Genomic DNA, 18,988 nt, shown 5'->3' with positions numbered 1-18,988 from the left:
GTAGGAATAGCAATCAGTTGGTTTCCGGTATAGGGTGGTGTTTATGTGACCATCGCTTATTAGTACCCAGGAAGTGGATCTCTTGTGTGGACTGGTCCAGGCTGAGGTTGATGGTGGGATGGAAATTGTTGAAATCATGGTGGAATTCCTCAAGGGCTTCTTTTCCATGGGTCAAGATGATGAAGATGTCATCAATGTAGCGCGAGTAGAGTAGGGGCATTAGGGGACGAGAGATGAGGAAGTGTTGTTCTCTTCTTCCTCAGCACTATAAAAGGTTTTTTCCCCCCCACTCTCCTGCTGGTAATAGCTCACCTTACCTGATCACTCTCCTTACAGTGTGCATGGTAACACCCATTGTTTCATGTTCTCTGTGTATATAAATCCCCCCACTGTATTTTCCACTGAATGCATCCGATGAAGTGAGCTGTAGCTCACGAAAGCTTATGCTCAAATTGGTTAGTCTCTAAGGTGCCACAAGTACTCCTTTTCTTTTTGTCACATACATGTACAATTTCCATTCTTAAATTCTTGTTTAATTTAAAACGTTTGGAAACATTTTCCGTTTGCTAGAACATTCCTCTAGTTCAAAAAGTGAAATAGCAGGTGTAATGCCAACAGTTTAGCAATGTACTTAAATAAAAATGCCGTAGCCCTTATACATTACTTCTATATAGAGCACACGCTGCTTACTGATTCTCTAAAGCACAGAATCGTCAACCAAAACACAATTGTTTCACAAAATGCCTTTGAGTCTGACCTGCTCCCATTAAAGAGAATAATAAAACTCCCACTGACTTCAACAGCAGCTGTTGAATGCTCAGAACTTTTGAAAACCAGGCCACTTATTTCAGGTCTTTGAGGATTTAGAACCTATTATTGATTATTAAATAAATTATAATTAACAAATAAAAAGTAAAAATTTTAGGCTCCCAGTTTTTTCAGACTTAGCCTAAATTAACGTTCTCTGCTTTTGCTGTCCACCCGTACACATACCTAGGTGTTGCATTTACATCTGCATAGTAGTGAAGGATCACTTTCCTCTAACTTGAAATGTATTGTGCAAAATGAAACCCAGCCCCAGCTAATTAGATTACTGTTAACTGAACCTTATTTATTGATGTAAACGTTACAAAATAAATAACCTCCATTCAGTCAGAAACCAATTAGTTCATCAGTGTATGGTATAATTTCCTGAATAAGATGATTTCTAAGCACAGGACAAAGTGTACAGTAGAAGGAAGCATTTCAATTACAGCAGCTTTGCTGTAAGAGTCTCTGTCTTGTGTTGCACTAACTTACATATTACTCACGAAAGCTCATGCTCAAATAAATTGGTTAGTCTCTAAGGTGCCACAAGTACTCCTTTTCTTTTTACATATTTTGGAGCACTCAAATCTACACTGCATAGTTCTAGGCTAAGTAGTGGTGATGTTGCTTTGGAGTTTGGAAAACTTAAACCTCCATGTATATGCAGCCCACCTGTCAAATCAGTTTCAACAGAGGTTCTGAGATGGAGCATGAACAGTGCAATGGTCTCTAAGAAAGCCAAGTTCCAAACCAAGTAGGACTTTGTAGTTCTATAGTAATACTTAGAATTGTACCCAGAAACAAAGTGGAACCCTTCAAGGCTGGTTGAAAATTTTGCATCAAAACTTGGGTTTTCAACTAAACAAAAGGAAATGTTTACTTTCCTAGAAAATATTAAATTTTTCATCAAAAACCTAAAAGCTTTTGGCTGAAAAACAAAAACAAACAAACAAACAGTTTTCATGTTTTTGGCTTTTCAACACAAAGTTGAAATTTTCCTCAGAAAATTTTCAACCACCACTAGAAGTCTATGGGAGTAAAGGTGTAATACACTGTAAGGGCCGGATACAAATACCACTAAAGTCAGCAGAAAGACTTTCTCAGATTTCAGTAGGCTTCAGATCAGGCCCCATCCAGGAAATTCTGCTAAGTAAGAGGTCAGCCGTGTTCTGCATTCGTTTTGTGTAGTCTTCACATGTAGCCCCAAGTAGAGCTGAATGTAGTAATCCTGCCTGGAGAATACTCATACACTAGTATGGTAAAGTCCAGATCAACCAGGCACATGGAGGGTTGGAGGAAAAGTCTCTTGTCTACTCCTGCTACCTGGAAATAGTGGCAGGAATCTATCAAAACCTGTGGATTGTGAATCTTGTTAATAAAAAGTGGACATATGCCCTCAATGAGGGGAGTAAGCAAACTTCCCGTTGAAGTCAATGGATAGTGCAAGGACGGCAGGATATAGTCTTTTAATAGGTAATGCTACTTTGTTAATTTATTGAATTAAATCATACCAGCATAAAACTCTGCTTTACATCTTCTTAGTGTATGCGCAATGTGCCTCAGATGGCACGTGACCAGGATTCATCACCAAATTTGGTCCACTGGATGGATCATGGTTTGGGGATTTACACTGGCATCGTTAAATCAATTAAGTTGGACTGATGCAAATTTCTCTAATTGAGATAGGGCCTAAGCGTTTAATAATATCTAGCACTTTTCATCAGTGATCTCAATGCGCGTTACAAGGAAGGTATCATTATCCCCATTTTACAGATGGGGAAACCAAGGTACAGAGAGATGAAGTGACTTACCCAAGTTTATCCAGCAGACCAGTAGCACAGCCAGGACTAAAACTCAGGCCTAGAATCCCAGTCCAGTGCTCTGTCCACTAGGCCACACTGTCTCAATACACACAGTTTTCAATTCCAGCTCAATTTCTTATCATGAAAAAAATACATCAATATTGACAATAAACTGTCCTTGTTCCTAAGCAGGGGGAATCTGCCATGCCAAAGAGCCACCTAAAGCACATTTTTACAGCCAAGACAGAAACCTTTGAATGGAGGGTTTCTACTAGAAATGCCAACACAATAGTTACTAGTGTACAGTATCATGAGCTACTTCACTATAAAAACAGTCCCACGTGTCATATTTAACTATGAAATTCTGGTTGATAACTTTGGTGAATAGAGCCTATTCTCTGGAAAAGAAATGGATTCGTTGGTTGGCTCAATTCCAAACATTAAAGTCTCTTCAACGAACAAATGTTCTTCTATAGCTTATGAGCATTGTTCCAGTTTGAGACTAAAAAGCCTGTAAATATAATTAAGATAAGAAATCAAGCACATTACAGTTCAATAGCACAATGGAAATGCAACCGTATTTCACTGCCATCTCACAATTACAATACTTGAGCCACATGTGGATGGCTTTCAATACGATGATCAACACTATGGATTTGCCATGTGCTTGAGAAATAATTACTCTAATTGCAACAGAAAGACCCTTTATTCTTATTCTTTAAAGTCACTGTGACCAATCATTCTCTTAACCATCTTCTCACCCCACAATGTCTTTCAGGGAAATTGCTTTAAAAAAAAAAAAATCAATTGGGGAAAGTTCACAGACTCTGTAAAATGATGCAGATTAAATTACCCTATGCTTTACACAGTCATTCAAATGCTGTTTTAAAAAAAAAAAATAAAGTGGGCCAAATACAGTACTAGAGTAGGGGTAAAATAATGGCACATGAAGGCATCTTCACATAAGCATACACTGTATACTATAGCACAACAGGATACACACAATCTCAGATTCTACATCGTTTTATTCCTCACCTATATTAGTGAGTTTGGTTTTTTTTTTAAAAGGCAAAATATAAGGAAATGGAGTTGGGTTTTTTGAGCACCTACCTAATGTGTCCAAACGCCAAGTCTTCTCCTACAGGGTCTTACTGTTGGCTAGCTGCCGCTCCCCTACCTGGCCACATAAAAACACTTGCACAAAATTACTAGAAAGGCATAAACAACAACAGCAAGAAAAGATCTACAAGTATTATGTCAATTAAGAATGTTCTGTGTTTTCATTCTGATTATTTGATCCTTCTGAAATGCCCTCAGAGGTGAACATATGCCCTCAGGCCTATTAGAACATATGTAATTCCCCATACAGGTTGCAAAATAGCCTCAGCATTAAGGATTTCCTCCAACTTTCACTGAAGTCCTTTTATTGATTAAATAGGCATAGGATCAAACTCTAATGTCCTAGAACTCCAATGTGATGAACATTAGATTTAGTATGAATTTGAGGGCAATCAACCCCCTGCAGGATCTGCCTCTAAGTACCTAGGAACACTGCCACACTACTCAAACAATAAACTGTACTCCTCCTCTCCATCCATTTCAAGCCTAATATTTCAGTCGAGGAAGGGATCTTCCAGAGGCATCCAAACAGGAAATAATAACCCCAACTCTAACACTGTTTATGCCTAAATCCCAACACAAGTTGTAACAAGTTTTGTGTTACTTAATCAGATTTCTTCTTTGTAATCCTACAAAATACCAGCAAGGATAAGAAAATGCAATAAATATTTATGTTAAAATAGGCAAAAAGTCCTGTGGCACCTTATAGACTAACAGACGTATTGGAGCATAAGCTTTCGTGGGTGAATATCCACTTCGTCAGATGCATGCATTATACCTGCCTCTGGAAATTTCCTCTACATACCTCTGACGAAGTGAGTATTCACTCACTAAAGCTTATGCTCCAATACATCTGTTAGTCTATAAGGTGCCACGGGATTCTTTGCCGCTTTTACAGATCCAGACTAACATGGCTACCCCTCTGATATGTTAAAATAGACACTTTCCATTCTGATTTCTAGTGTCTGTAAAGAGGATGGTTGGCCAGGTGTGTGGGGAGAGGCTGGGCTTGGGTTCTACTAAGCTAGGCTGAGTCTGATTGTTGTTTAAAGTCAGAGGGCAGCTCATCTTCACCAAACATCTTCCCATTGTGTGTAGAGGCCCTTTTTGTCTACTTCTTCCAGCCCATCCCCTCTATTCATTTTTTCCCCAGGCACACAGCCCAGAGAATATACCCTCTGCACAGCCTTGTGTCAAACATTCTAGCCACTGTGGGTGTGGGAGAAGCGAAGCTGCCAAGTTATGGTGCTTTCTCCTTAAAGCCTGCCAAGCATGGTTCTTTTCTGGCTTGAGCAAGTTTGCAACGCATATTTTGGGGGTCATGTCATATCTCCTTTGCAGGAAGCACAAAGGCCAGCAGTAGCAAACCAGGGATGTAACTTCACCCTCATGCAGACTCCAGGCATTTATAAATATGTTCCAGGAACTTTTCATTCTGTTTACATTCCAGCTTTAAGATGTGATTGTTGTTTACAATCCACCCAAAAGTTTTTCCAGGCTGGCAGCCATGTAGATGTCATCTCTGTTATCTACCTAAGTCCCCTTTGAATTTACAAACCAACAGAAACTCATTTTTCCCTTAGATCCTATTTACTCTTTGAAGAGCTAGGAATTTTTCCCCCCCAAAATCCTGTTAAGTCTCTTAAAGGCCATCTGAGGATTTTGGAGTCTGTAGATCGTTAATTCTGTAAATCTCAGGACACTTAGCTCCACTCACCGGATCATTCAAACCTGACATGGAACAAATTTGACCTGCTAAATTTGCAACTAACAAATTGGGTTTCATATGGCCAGCACCAGAGATGAGCACCTGAAGCTCATACAGGCTTATCTGGGTGTCTGTGATTTGTAGCACTCCTAATGGTGGCAATAAATAAATATTTGTTACTGAACTTCTCTGAAGTAGGTTTAGTGCAGATAATCCAGCAGTGGCATGCTCTCCCTGCTACAGGGCTGGTATTGTTATGTACTGTTCCATGAAAGAGCCTAGATTTGTAAGTTCTACCCTCAGCATGAAATAAAGTTAATCATAGACTGAGAATTCTTTGTTTAGTAAAAACAGATCTTTCTGGCCAATTCAATTCCTCTTTGTTTTATCTCTCACTCTCACAGCATGCAATATTACTCTCCTCTCATTGAGCCCAATGTGCAGTATTTGGACAATTTAACAAGTCACCTCTGCAGTTAACATAAAACTCTAACCCAACTCACCAAGAGTCCATTTTTTATTTCAGTTCAAACAATCCATTCAGGTGAGATTGTGAACTGTTGCCCTCCATAACTTCTGCTGTGTTGGTGTTGGGTCTTTCTGCTATATCCTCATCTATGGGGCATGCTCAGGGGGCAGGGGAAACCAAAAACTCCCACATGGTTTAGAAGGAAACAGTGGCACACAAATCCCCTCCCACCTGGCACAGGGAGCCCAATTTCCAGGGAGAAGTTCCCAGAAAGGCTTCCCTAAGGTTGACAAAAAGGTGTTGGGAATGAGCTTGTTGCAAAGCTGCCATCCCTCACTCCCTTGCCAACTTTCTGCAAATACAGATTTTTTTGCTACCCCTCCACTCATGGAAGGAGAGGGAAAAACATACTTGTGAGCATGCTATCATCTAGCTTTGCAGAAAACAGAATGCATCTGGGGCACAGCACCATAATGCCTGAAATAGCCTATTCAAGAAAGCTTCATTGAAACCATCGATTTTCTTCCAGTAAGCAGCACTCAATTGCTATTCCAAGAAAAAGTAACACATACAACCCAGGAAAGGGCCAACATTTCCATCAAAGAGGCTTTGTCAAAGGCCGGTGAACAAAGGTCTGTGCTAGACCTCTCTCTGTCCTGTGTATGGGTTACTTTTGCTCAGAGTAAGGATTAAATATCTCTTAATGGAAATAAAGACTGTAATTGATTCCAACGAAGCTTTAATATATTGCCTTTTTTGAGGCATTTCCGTGAAGTGCCCGAGGCTGATGCTGGGGGCTTTTTATAATTCACAGTATTTATTTATCAGGGTACACTCTGTCCTGGGGCTCAGTGCCCTTCCAGTCCCACCTCCCAAAAGAAAAGGAAGAAACTCACTTTATGGAGCTGGGATTTGGGATTCTTTCCACTTGTATAGGATTAGATGTTCCCATTCAGCTAGACTTGCCAAGGACACCACAATTATCTTTAGATTTACAGTATTTCCTTACTTATTTTTATTTGTACTATGTTAACATCTATAGGCCCCAGCTGAGCTCAAGGCCTCACTGTGCTGGGTGAGGGTGACCATATTTCCCTATGCTGAATACAGGAAACCTAGTAAAATTACTCATATTCAAACAACTTCAATGGCAATCAGTCAGAACTATGCAGTACAAATGTTCAAATTAACATCAGGTTGACTGCGTCTCCATTAAAAAGAAATACTGCATAGCTGGATTCTTTTTGTTTACCTTCTTATCTTTAAGGTTTTAGGGTTCACACAGGGAGAGGTCTTACACACACACACACACACTCCAGTACACCTCTCTCAAATGGAGTGAGGGGGTGACAGACCAACCCTCCTCACCCTGCCTAGCTGAGCCCCCGGGATGGACCGCCTTTCCTGGTACCTGGTGCCATGACTTCCCAAGGCAACACATGGGGGGAAGAGGGGGTATGCAGGGTCACATGCCCCTCCCCTCTGCCCAGATTTCTGCCAGGGTTCACACCAGATTGTGGCCAGCAGCAGCCTTTCAGCACTGTGCAGAAGGGAAGCGATGGGAGTTGCTTCCAGCCATGGGGTGGGATGATCTGGCCCGTGTCTTTGTAGAACTTGTCTTTTCCCACCCCTGCACTCCCTGTGACTGGAAACAGCTTGTCCCTTCCTGCCCAGTCTTGAAAGGCAGTTAACACTTCCAGGCTGCTGCTGGCCATCAACATAGCCCAGCTGCCACCTGACCCCCGACTATAGTGTGGGCAGAAAGGGATTAAGCCCTAAGGATGCATTGTGCACCAGGGCCCAGGGAATCTGACTGCAGGAGGGGGTGAAGAGGGTGCTAAGCTCCTGTCCTGGGGGCTACCGTGGAGCCTGCAGGTTCAGGGAGTGAACAGGCTGGAAATCACTCTCTCCCCACCCCCCACCACCACTCCACAGCTTAGCTGAGGGGCAGAGAGGCTTCCCCATACCAGCACTGTGCAGGGCTTTGGCACATGCGGAGCTCGGTTCCTCCTGGTCAGTCCCTCGGGCCAGAGCGTCTTGGGGTTTCCTGGGGCGCTGGCCTAGCCAGAGGCAGTGGGGGAAGGAAGGAGCCTGCCAGCCAGGCTGCTGGTGAGCCGAGCACTCTGACCAGGGGCTGGTTCTCCGCACAGCGCTGGGAGCAGCACGCGCCTTGCTGCGGGGGGATGTGGAGAAGCAGCGGGAGGCTGATGGGGCAAAGCAGGGAGAGGACAGTGAGAGGGAAGCACGTAAAGGGCTGATGGGTGGGCAGCAGAGGCGACACGTAACCAGCCGCCGCCTGGCACCTGCCCACAGTCATCAGCCACTGCTGCTTGCAGCACACAGCCAGTGCCGGCCGGAAACAGGACAGGGGGAGCAGGGGCCAGCTGGCCGAGAGCCAGCAGCTGGTGGACCAGCAGGGGGAGTGGCTGGCCCAGCGTGCTGTAGCATTGCCCCGCCACCAGCCTTGCACACCCACCCACATCGTTGGCCACTGGACCCTGCCACTCATCACAGGCAGCTGGCGAGCAGGGATCAGGTCAGCAGCAGGACCCGCCAGTACTGATTGGGAGGGGAGACAGAAAATATGGGACAATTTGCCCATTTTTAAGAAAAAGTCGGGACACCTGCAGGAGGGCTTAAATATGGGATGTCTGGTCACCCTAGCTGGGTGCTGTAGAAGTGACACATAGTAAGAAACATTCTGTTCCCCAGAAAGCTTATAGTCTAAATAGACAAGACAGGCAAAGGTGGGGAGATCAGGACTGAGGCAGAGAGTAATGAAGCAACTTGCATAAGATCACAAAGGAAGTCTGGGGCAGAGCATGAATTGAACCCCAATCTCTTATGTCCCAGGCTAGTGCCTTACCCACAAGACCAAAGTTCTTCCTCACCCACTGCTCTGTCCAACCCACATAAATAACTGCCCTAGTATTGTCTGTCTCCCACTCTAATCCTCTAGCCTTCTATGCAGATTCCCTTTCCCTGACCTAATCTTCCAAGTTCCACACTTCTTTCAGGTATATAAAACCTGCTCCTCAAATCATTCACTGTGAGCACAGGTGAATCACCTAAGGTGATAGACAAATCAAAAAACAATGACCTTCCAGAATAGTTTGCATTGACTATCAATGCTTTGTGTTGATCTGCAAACAGAGCGATTCTTTTCCAGAAAGAAAAGGAGTACTTGTGGCACCTTAGAGACTAACCAATTTATTTGAGCATGAGCTTTCGTGAGCTACAGCTCACTTCATCGAAAGCTCATGCTCAAATAAATTGGTTAGCCTCTAAGGTGCCACAAGTACTCCTTTTCTTTTTGCGAATACAGACTAACACGGCTGTTACTCTGAAATCTTTTCCAGAAATGATTTTCACTCTCTTTTGCAGCAGTCTATAACAAAAGCTAGGGTTTAAGGTAATCTCAAAACAGGGTAGGAGTTACAAATTAAACAATGGTTTTGCTTTGCAAAAATCCTCTGTTTAGATGGCAATTAACAGTCAATGAGCAAGTAGACTGGTGCATTAGGTTCAAAAATATAAAAAAAGAACTATATTGTCTCTGATGCTTTCTCTGGCCTCTCAAAACCTCTGACTCTCAGCTGGCTCCAGGTAGTCATTCAACTGTGTTCAAAGTCTGTAGTCGTCCGAGTGGCACAGTAATGGTACATGTGCCCAGAATGTCATGGAATGAGGTAATAGTTTCAACAGGTGCTGGGGACTGTGCTTCAAAGGCTCCACCCAGCTAATTGGGTCAGAATAGCCCTGTTCACAATGGACTGGTTTTCTTTTGGATATTTTTGTTTTCTGGAAATCCTCTGAAAGTACAGTTTTATATAGGATGAAGTCAAACAAAGCGATGTGGTAGTTACATCACTTTTTAAGGCTATAATCATACAGCCAAGGCTATCTGATATAAAGAAGGAATATATGGAAATGCAATAGATAAGTCTCCTCATAAGACGTCATTGTGGTGTTAGAAAGTTTTGTCACAGAGGAAAGATAGAAATATCAGTATAATAAACAGGTTTCAGAGTAACAGCCGTGTTAATCTGTATTCGCAAAAAGAAAAGGAGTACTTGTGGCACCTTAGAGACTAACCAATTTATTTGAGCATAAGCTTTCGTGAGCTACAGCTCACTTCATTGGTAGCTCACGAAAGCTTATGCTCAAATAAATTGGTTAGTCTCTAAGGTGCCACAAGTACTCCTTTTCTTTTTAGTATAATAAACGTAAAGATGCATTTCTCAACCTCATGGCCAGCTCTGTCTCTCACAAGCTGTCAGGGCTGCTCATCCAGTGCGAGCTAGTGTCATTCCCCTTTCTAACTGTCAAAAATGTTTCCATCTCATCAGGCCCGTTCTTCCCTCACCTGCTTCACTAGAGGACTGAGGGGTGTTGAGTGAAACCTGACTAGCCATGTTAGGTTCACTTATAATATAGAGCTGGTCAGAAAATTTTCAATTAAACTGTCAGTGTTTGGTTTCAGAGTTGCAGCCATGTTAGTCCATATCTGCAAAAAGAAAAGGAGTACTTGTGGCACCTTTGAAACTAACAAATTTATTTGAGCATAAGCTTTCGTGAGCTACAGCTCACTTCATCGGATACATTCAGTGTTGAATGCATCCGATGAAGTGAGCTGTAGCTCACGAAAGCTTATGGTCAAATAAATTTGTTAGTCTCTAAGGTGCCACAAGTACTCCTTTTCTTTTTTCAATGTTTGTCAATTCATCAACATTGAAATGTTCCACAAAACTGGGTTTACTTTGATGAAATTCCCTCAGAAACCTACCATCTTGCCTGTCTGGATCCTTGGAAGGCCACTTGGTGGGCTGACAGGGAGCTGAATACCTATAAGCCCAGATTTTTGGGCTTCCATCTCCTTAGCTCCCAGGCCCCTGAGCAGGCTGCCAGGCAGGCTTCCTCTGAATCGGGGCTCCCTGGGCATCCAGGATGCCCTGTTCTGTGGTAGCCCACAATGCAAATTGCCCTGGAGGCCAGGATCCCATTAAAGCTGGCTGGAGAAGAATAATTCCACTTGGCTGAGAATTTTTAAAATGCTAGCTTTCATTCCAAACTGAAACAAAGCCAAATTCTGAAATCACAAAATCCTCCACAAAACAGAATCACCATCCTCCACTCAGCACTATTAGAATATATTATTCCTTAAACATATCTAGCTTATGGGATTCGGTTTTGCTTGCATATTATTGGAGAATTTCTACCCTGAGTCACTGTGAGCTGGTGTCAGAAAATCTAAAACACTAAGACCGCAATCCTGCACTGGGATCAACTAGAACAGACCCCTACACCTGCAGATTCCCAAGACTCCACACAGGCACAGGTGCCCATACTAGCAGATCTCAGTGCAGGATCAGGGCCTAACACTGGACCTCTGCCGACCTCCATCACCTGGGAGAACCCAGTCCTTTGGGGTGAAATTCATCTCAACCCACACAAGGCCCTGTAGATCACTTGAACGCTGAATTAAAGCTGACCTGCAAAGGATAAACAAATTGTTCTTTTTGGCTTCATGATTTATAAAGAAGGTCTATATAGTTAAAGGATGAAATTACAAGACTGAAGGCTCAGTAAATGAAGGGAAAAGGGATTTTTAATCAGACCATTTAAAACTCTATTTTAAACACACATTTAACTTCCGTGACTCACGGCACGTCTTCACGAACAACGTTAAAGCATGGCTGTGTAGTCGAGGGGCGTAGCTACCAGTGCTGGGAGCTGCACTGTCTATTCTGGCACTTTACAGAGCTGAAACCTGCAGTGCTCAGGAGTGTGTTCTTCCACACCTCTGAGCGAGAAAGTTGCAGCACTGTAAAGTGCCAGTGTAAACAAGCCCTAACGTACATTTTAGAGAAAGGAAGCCGTTGTTAAATACTCAACACACCAGCCCCTTCAATTAAGGTGTTAGAGCTTATAATGCACATGTTAGGAGACATCCAGGAGGTCCTCCTGCAAACCTAGGGAAGATCAGAATTTACATTCCTGGTATGGTCTATACTAGAGTCCTGTCCATGCACACAAATTGCACCCATTTAGCTTAACTAAGCTAAATCTGAAAAGGAAAAACAAATTGCCTTCTTTTGCTTCATGATTTGTAAAGAAGGCTTAAAACTAAGCTACACAAATATGTCGCTCTCAAACTGAGTGAAGAGTCTCCCAAAATCGGAATTATACCGATTTAACTTCAATAATTTAACTACAGTGGTGCAACTTCTGCATGTAGACCAGTCCTTAGGTCCCCGTGGATGCCTGCACCTTTGCAGAAAGCCCCAGATAAATCAATGGAGCTTTGTGAGGGTGCAGGGATCTGCCCACGGAGAACACTTGCAGGATCAGGGCATTTATTTCTCTTCTCCCCAAGTAACAGGAGCTTTAGTGGCTCTACTGCTTTTGGGAAACTTGTCTCTGAAGCAGTAAATGGAAAGATCCACGCTTTCACACTCTCTCAGGCTTGGTCGACACCCACAGTTGCACCAGTTTAACTAAAGATGTGATGTTGCACTGATTTAGTTAAATCAGGGCAACTTTGTGCATGAATACTCTCTGCATTGGTTTAAAACTTTGCTTGCACTGGTTAACTTTAGCCCGTTTTTGAACAGTGTGACTTTTGTATGCTCAGACTCAAATGGATGCTTGAACTGCTTGTCTCATAGGACACTGAGAAATTTAAATCAATCTCATATTTCAATGGCTCACACACCTTGAACCATCACATCATAATCTTATCCAAATGTCTGTCTTCAATGCATTTTCAGACAGTTTTTAGTTACATTACATGAGGAAAACAGATGTTGCCAAAACAATGGCCAGTAGTAATTTCAATTTCCAGATAAAATCTGCTCTAAACGCATAACCAATTGTGCTGAGTTTGGGATGAGGTGCACATGATCGAGTTTACAGATGTTCAGCTAGGCTTGTTTTGTTTAACATGCCACTAAGCAGTCAGCACAAAGGTAATGATGGAAATAGAGAAGGAATAGATGTGTGGTCTCTTGTCTCTGCTCTCTTTAATAAGAGCCAATATATACAAATTACATAAACAGATCCAATAGCATTCACTTCCAGCTGCACCAGTGTTTACTTTTTACAAAGTAAGGCCCTGTCCATGCAGGCAAAAGAAGTGCTTTTTCTGTTAGTTTAACTTGAATGAACACATGCACCTATGTAGGCACAGAGTTTAACACCTTTAAAATGGTTTTAGTCAGTCTGGTGGTAGCCTAGGCATCCCACTTTACACTTCAAGTGATCTTCAAGATGCTAAACTGTATCTACCTGGGTGTTGGGGGTGGGGGAGCAGGGGAAGGAAGGGTTCAGTCAAGTTAAATTAATTCAATTGAGCTAACTTGCTTGGGAAAAAAAGCCTCCATTCTGCCCATGTAGATAGGGCCTGCGATACTATGATGGAGGTATTTTCATTCTCAAAAGTCTTCAGCCTTTTTACCATCCATTCTTAGCTCCCATTTTTATTATTGCATAGCATATTGCAGCATCCTCATAAGCTTTGATTTGGAGGGAAAATACCAGCATTCTAAGGCTATGTCTACACTATGAAATTAGGTTGAATTTATAGAAGTCGGTTTTGTAGAAAGCGTTTTTATACAGTTGATTGTGCATGTCCCCACACAAATGCTCGAAGTTCACATTTAGTCGGCGAAGTGCGTCCACAGTACCGAGGCAAACATCGACTTCCGGAGTGTTGCACTGTGGGTGGCTATCCCACAGTTCCCAGAGTCTCCGCTGCCCATTTGCATTCTGGGTAGAAATCCCAATGCCTGATGGGGCAAAAACATTGTCGCAGGTGGTTCTGGGTACATATCATCAGGCCCCCCCTCCTTTCCCTCCATGAAAGCAACGGCAGACAATTGTTTCACGCCTTTTTTCCTGGGTTACCCATGCAGACGCCATACTACGGCAAGCATGGAGCCCGCTCAGCTAACCGTCACTGTATGTCTCCTGGGTGCTGGCAGACATGGTACTGCATTGCTACACAGCAGCAGCAGCTCATTGCCTTTTGGCAGCAGACAGTGAAGTACGACTGGTAGCCATCGTCGCCGTACTCCCGGGTGCTCTTTTAGCCGACCTCGGTGAGGTAGGTCAGGGGTGCCTGGGCAAACATGGGATGACTCAGCCAGGTCACTTCCCTTTTAAGTTTCGTCTCAGGGCGATTCAGTCCTGCCAGCAGTCCTACTGCACTGTCTTCTAAGGAGCAGCCAGGAGACGACGATGACCAGCAGTCATAATGCATCGTCTTCTAAGGAGCACCCAGGAGATGATGATGGCCAGCAGTCATACTGCACCACCTGCTGCCAGCAAGATGTATAAAGATAGATGAAGTGGATCAAAACAAGAAATAGACCAGATTTGTTTTGTATTCATTTTCTCCTTCCTTACTCCGTGAAATCAACGGCCTGCTAAACCCAGGGTTTTGAGTTCTATCCTTGAGGGGGCCATTCTGTTTCTCCTTGATGCAAAGCCACCCCCTTTGTTGATTTTAATTCCCTGTAAGCCAACCCTGTAACCCATGTTGTCAGTCGCCCCTCCCTCCATCAGAGCAACGGCAGACAATCGTTTTGCACCTTTTTTCAGCACAAACGCCATAGCACTGGGAACGTGGAACCTGCTCAGATCACCACGGCAATTATGAGCACTATAAACACTGCGCACATTATCCAGCAGGATATGCAGAACCATAACCTGAAAGAAAAGCAAAACCAGGCGAGGAGGAGGCGACTGCAGCGTGGTGACAAGAGTGATGAGGACATGGATATAGACTTCTCACAAAGTACAAACCCCTGCAATGTGCACATCATGGTGTCAATTGGGCAAGTTCATGGCGTGGAACGCCGATTCTGGGCCCGGGAAACAAGCACAGACTGGTGGGACCGCATAGTGTTGCGGGTCTGGGACAATTCCCAGTGGCTGCGAAATTTTCGCACGCTTAAGGGCACTTTCATGGAACTTGCTTTCCCCTGTCCTGAAGTGCAAGAATACCAAGATGAGAGCAGCCCTCACAGTTGAGAAGCGAGTGGCAATAGCCCTGAGGAAGCTTGCAACACCAGACAGCTACCGGTCAGTCGGGAATCAATTTGGAGTGGGCAAATCTACTGTGGGGGCTGCTGTGATCCAAGGAGACAATGCAATCACTGAGCCGCTGATATCAAGGATAGTGACTCTGGGAAATGTGCAGGTCATAGTGGATGGCTTTGCTGCAATGGGATTCCCTAACTGTAGTGGGGCAACAGACGGAACACATATCCCTATCTTGGGACTGGACCACCAAAGCAGCCAGTACATAAACCGCAAGGGGTACTTTTCAGTGGTGCTGCAAGGGACGTTTCACCAACATCAACGTGGGATGGCTGGGAAAGGTACATGATGCTCGCATCTTCAGGAACTCTGGTCTGTTCCAAAAGCTGCAGGAAGGGACTTTATTCCCAGACCAGAAAATAACCGTTGGGGATGTTGAAATGCCTATAGTTATGCTTGGGGACCCAGCCTACCCCTTAATGCCATGGCTCATGAAGCCATACACAGGCACCCTGGACAGTAGTCAGGAGTTGTTCAACTATAGGCTGAGCAAGTGCAGAATGGTGGTAGAATGTGCATTTGGGCATTTAAAAGCGCGCTGATGCAATTTACTGACTCCGTTAGACCTCAGTGAAACCAATATTCCCACTGTTATTACTGCTTGCTGGCGCTCCACAATACCTGTGAGAGTAAGGGGGAGACGTTTATGGCAGGGTGGGAGGTTGAGGCAAATCGCCTGGCCGCTGATTATGCGCAGCCAGACACCAGGGCAGTTAGAAGAGTACAGGAGGGTGCGGTGTGCATCAGAGAAGCTTTGAAACCCAGTTTCAGGAATGGCCAGGCTACGGTGTGAAAGTTCTGTTTGTTTCTCCTTGATGGAAACCCTCCTCCCCGCCCCCGGGTTCACTCTACTTTCCTGTAAGCTAAGCACCCTCCCCTCCCCACTTCGATCATCACTTGCAGAGGCAATAAAGTCATTGTTGCTTCACATTCATGCATTCTTTATTTATTCATCACACAAATAGGGGGATAACTGCCAAGGTAGCCCGGGAGGGGTGGTGGTGGGGGAGGGAAGGACAAGGCCACACAACACTTTAAAACTCATTGAATGCCAGCCTTCTGTTGCCTAGGCAATCCCCTGTGGTGGAGTGTCTGGGTGGCCAGAGGCCCCCCCCACCACATTCTTGGGCATCTGGGTGAGGAGACTATGGAACTTGGGGAGGAGGGTGGTTGGTTACACAGGGGCTGTAGCAGCGGTCTGTGCTCCAGCTGCCTTTCCTGCAGCTCAGCCATACGCTGGAGCATATCAGTTTGATCTTCCAGCAGCCTGAGCATTGACTCCTGCCTTCTTTCAGCAAGCCGATGACACCTACCATCTTCAGCCCACCACCTCTCCTCGCGGTCATATTGTGTTTTTCTGCACTCTGAGATTGTCTCCCTCCATGTATTTTGCTGTGCTCCGTCAGTGTGGGAGGACAGCATGAGGTCAGAGAACATTTCATCACGAGTGCGTTTTTTTCGCCTTCTAATCTTCACTAGCCTCTGGGAAGGAGAAACATATGCAGCTGGTGGAGGAAAAAAAAAAGGGAGAGGGGTAGTTAAAAAGACACATTTTAGAAAACAATGGGTAGACTCTTTCCCGGTAAACCTTGCTGTTAACATTACATAGCACATGTGCTTTCATTACAAGGTCGTATTTTGCCTCTTATTGAGGGTATGCTGGTTTGGTGTGAGAGATCACTTATGCAGGGCCGGGCAGCAGAATTCGGCTTGCAGGCAGCCATGGTAAGCCACAGTCTTCTGGCTTCTTTAACCTTCAAAACATGTGGGAATGGCTTCAAACAGCAGCGCCTTCATTTCCCATACAAAGTAGCCATTGGGTTGGCCATTAAAAATGGGCTGGCAATTTAAAAGGAGGGGCTGAAGTTTCCGGGTTCACGTGCAGCAGACACCAAACTAACACCTCCCCCCCCACACACACACAATTCTCTGGGATGCTCGCTTCACCCCTCCCCCCACCGCGTGGCTAACAGCGGGGAAGATTTCTATGCAGCCACAGGCAAACAGCCCAGCAAGAACGGGCACCTCTGAGTGTCTGCTTACTAAAACCACCCAATTTCAACCGGGTGACCAGGAATGATATCAGTCTCCTGAGGGTAATACAGAGAAATAAAGAACGGATGTTGTTTGAATGCCTGCAAACACCAGGACCATACGCTGCAATGCTTTGTTCTGCAATGTTTCCTGACTATGTGCTACTGGCCTGGCGTGGTAAAGTGTCCTACCATGGAGAACGGAATAAGGCTGCCCTCCCCAGAAACCTTTTGCAAAGGCTTTGGGCGTACACCCAGGAGAGCTTTATGGAGATGTCCCTGGAGGATTTCCGCTCCATCCTCAGACACATTAACAGACTTTTCCAGTAGCTGTACTGGCCGCGAATACCAGGGCAAATTAATCATTAAACGCGCTTGCTTTTAAACCATGTATAATATTTACAAAAGGTACACTCAGTAGAGGTCCCTACTCCGCCTTCAGGGTCCGGGAGCAACCTTGGGTGGGTTCGGGGGATACTGGCTCCAGGTCCAGGGTGAGAAACAGATCCTGGCTGTTGGAGAAACCGGTTTCTCCGCTTCCTTGCTGTGCGCTATCTTCCTCGCCCCCAAAACCCGCTTCCATGTTGCCTGCCACTCTTGGACAGAGTCAAAGCACAGGGTTGGGGTAGTGGTGGCTGCACCCCCTAGAATGGCATGCAGCTCATCATAGAAGCGGCATGTCTGGGGCTCTGAACCAGAGTGGCCGTTTGCCTCTCTGTTTTTTCAGTCGGCTTGCCTGAGCTCCTTAATTTTCACTTGGCACTGCTGCGGGTCCCTGTTATAGCCTCTGTCCTTCATGCCACTGGAGATTTTTTTCAAATATTTTGGCATTTCATCTTTTCGAAAAGAGTTCTGCCAGCACGGATTTGTCTTCCCATACAGTGATCAGATCCCGTAGCTCCTGTTCGGTCCATGCTGGAGCTCTTTGGCGATTTTGGGACTGCATGGTCTCCTGTGATGATGAGCTCTGCATGGTGACCTGGCCAAGCTGGCCAAACAGGAAATGAGATTCAAAAGTTTGCGGGCCTTTTCCTGTCTACCTGGCCAGTGCATCTGAGTTGAGAGTGCTGTCCAGAGTAGTCACAACTGAGCACTCTGGGATAGCTCCCAGAGGCCAATACCGTCAAATTGCATCCACAGTACCACAAATTCGACCCGGCAAGGCCTATTTCAGGGCTAATCCCCTCATAGGGGGTGGAGTAAAGAAATCGATTTTAAGAGCCCTTTAAGTAGAAAAAAAGGGCTTCGTCGTGTGGACGGGTGCAGGGTTAAATCGAGATAACGCTGCTAAATTCGACCTAAACTCATAGTGTAGACCAGGCCAGACAGAAACAGTTTCAGACAATAGAAGTGGCAGAGGAGAAGGCTCTTGAACTAAGTAGCAAGACTACACACAGGGGCAGAACAAAGAAGGTGAAAGAGTAATGAGGGAAATAAAAAAAAATTTCCTTTAGGTTCAAAATAAAATAGTTTTGATAACCACACATGTTCCTAAACCATGAGTTGGGTATTAAAATTCAGTACACTTGTTCAAACAATGTAAATCCAATACTGCCTACAGTCCTGTTCATCTGAAATACCAATGTATGATGCTCTGGCATCAAGGAGAAAGGGTTAAACCTTGTTTTGTTTCACTGAGTAAAGCAAACACTATTCCCTAGGGTGAGGGAGTCTATTTTCTTGTGAAGAGTACTGGTTGGCTTCATGTAACTTTATACAACAAAAGAGCCCTGCATGGTGCATAAATTCCTTAGGGACTAAATTCCAAACAAAGCAATAGAACTGCAAAGGTGGAGTAATAGTTGCACAGCCTGTACAGAGAGAGCAGAACAATTTGAACAATGGATGCTTTGCATTTGGTCACAGATACAATTTTAAAAAAAATCAAACCAACCTAAAAAGGGGCGCAAAACACATCAGGACAGTGAAAATGGAAACAACTGATCAC

The 18,988-nt window shown here is 44.5% G+C and overlaps 1 protein-coding gene across 5 annotated transcripts in view; it reads left to right on the top strand.

The window, feature by feature from the left end:
• Positions 1 to 18,988, top strand: part of PGCKA1 (PDCD10 and GCKIII kinases associated 1) — a 64,139-nt gene that overhangs the window by 8,949 nt on the left and 36,202 nt on the right. The gene's annotated exons all lie outside the window — the stretch shown is intronic.

This window comes from Lepidochelys kempii, chromosome 4 (genome assembly GCF_965140265.1).
Source record: "Lepidochelys kempii isolate rLepKem1 chromosome 4, rLepKem1.hap2, whole genome shotgun sequence".
Classification (NCBI taxonomy): Eukaryota; Metazoa; Chordata; order Testudines; family Cheloniidae; genus Lepidochelys; species Lepidochelys kempii.
The sequence above is the reverse complement of the archived record's forward strand: the minus strand, read 5'-3'. Positions and strand labels throughout refer to the sequence as shown.